The following is a 389-nucleotide window of genomic DNA, read 5'->3' as shown; positions in this document are numbered from 1 at the left end:
CCACCAATGAAAACAAATGAATGGTCTTTCCAAACATAGAAAATGCAATGAATAGAAGAGAATTTAAACATTCTTCCCTGCCTCCTTGGTGGCAGGACTCATTATTTTTTCGAAAAAGTAAAAATGATCTAAAATTATTAAATTCACTTGTTATTTTAAAAGAATTTGATCTATATAGTATAGCTGCTACCAACTGTGAATATATGACAATAACTCGTTTAATTGATATAACTTTATAAAATTGTTATATATCATGTTCATTATAAAAAGTTTTCCATGTTCAAAAGCACTAAAAATTTCATGGCCGTTTTGCCTCCTTATTTTTTCTCTCATTCTTTTTTCTTTTCAATTTGCCACCTCATTGAAGTTGTAAACTACAACAATGTGTC

The sequence above is a fragment of the Arachis ipaensis genome, chromosome B03, assembly GCF_000816755.2.
Source record: "Arachis ipaensis cultivar K30076 chromosome B03, Araip1.1, whole genome shotgun sequence".
Taxonomy (NCBI): domain Eukaryota; kingdom Viridiplantae; phylum Streptophyta; class Magnoliopsida; order Fabales; family Fabaceae; genus Arachis; species Arachis ipaensis.
This window is presented reverse-complemented; position numbering follows the sequence as displayed.